Below are 1296 nucleotides of genomic sequence, written 5' to 3' on the forward strand. Positions count from 1 at the left end.
TGCATGAAAAAAAATACCGTCATGTACCGTGAAACCAGTATAATTAAAAAAAAATACCGTGATATACATTTTTTGTCGTACCGCCCAGCTCTAGTAAGCACTCACTTTATTCATATAATTATTTGGTTGTTTGGTTATTTATCTATTATTTTTCCACTTTCTGTTAATTTGGGGTTGTGGAACGGGGTGGGGAAAGAAAATACATAATTGTTTTTTTTTTTATATACATGCTTGAAAAATTAATAAATAAAGTGCAAAAAAAAAACAACTAATAAATAAATCCTGAATCTCACCTGGTGACTCTGTGCAGGAGGAATATGGTCCGTTTGCTCTCAATGGTGACATCTCGACTGATCTTCACCAGACGCTCGTGTTTATCATGCTTGGTGTCGAGCTCTTGCTGGAATACTGTCGAAGTGTGAAAACACAGCAGTAAATGTACAAGATTCATTCATCTGGAGCACAACAACACATGACTGTGGCTCACCTTTGAAAGCAGCGATGACAGGTGAATCCGGATTCATACAGTCCTCTGATTTATATCCAGCTTCTGTCTTTCGTTTTCTGGCACATCCATCGTCTGCGAGGAACATTAAATACATATACATTTACATAAACAAAAGCATAACTCACCATCATCGTAATCTGTGAGCATTAACGTCAAATGAGTTTAAACTGCGATGAAAGATGCTGACTGTCAGGCTTTACCTTCTAGTTTACTCATTTCTATAATAAAGTCTGCTTCACTGGACAGTAAACTGCTTTTATTTTACCAGCTGGTTGTGGTTTTAGTGAGTTTAAATCCAGCTGAACGCCTTCATCAAGGCTTTTCACGTGTCTGTATGATGCCGTACTTCCTCAAATATGAAACATAGAAACAACGTATTTTATAAATGTGTTCTCAATATCGTGTTTTCTTTGTAAAAACGGCGGTTTGCGGGTAATTCGGTTTATTTTGAACACTGGCACGCGAACGGACTTCCATTGTTTACGCGGTACCTGCGCGCCTTAATTGCGTGCCACCGCACGGCATTTTGGGTAACGTAGTTTAGATTGGTCCATTGACTTGCGTCTTAAAATCTCTTTTTTGGTTTCGCCAAAGAAAAAGGGGCGAGTCAGATCAATATTTATATTTTCCTCCTTTCCCGAAGGCTAAAGAGGTTTAGTTTTAATTATTAAAGACATTCATCCGTGTAATGAGTTCCTCGACACATACTTTACTGAAGCTGAACATTTAGCCTATTGGAACATTTATTTTATTCATGCAAATTTTCAAAAATATATATATAAAAAAAA

The 1296-nt window shown here is 37.0% G+C and overlaps 1 long non-coding RNA gene across 1 annotated transcript; it reads right to left on the bottom strand.

The window, feature by feature from the left end:
* Positions 1-297: 297 nt before the first annotated feature.
* LOC107745742 (uncharacterized) lies at positions 298-1032 on the bottom strand. Its single transcript, XR_001640628.1, has 3 exons — positions 709-1032; positions 488-580; positions 298-408 (listed from the first exon to the last, which is right to left on the bottom strand). It is a non-coding gene; the product is annotated as an uncharacterized LOC107745742 (long non-coding RNA).
* Between the last annotated feature and the right edge of the window lie 264 nt (positions 1033-1296).

The sequence above is a fragment of the Sinocyclocheilus rhinocerous genome, unplaced genomic scaffold, assembly GCF_001515625.1.
Source record: "Sinocyclocheilus rhinocerous isolate Xijiao unplaced genomic scaffold, SAMN03320098_v1.1 scaffold35694, whole genome shotgun sequence".
NCBI lineage: Eukaryota > Metazoa > Chordata > Actinopteri > Cypriniformes > Cyprinidae > Sinocyclocheilus > Sinocyclocheilus rhinocerous.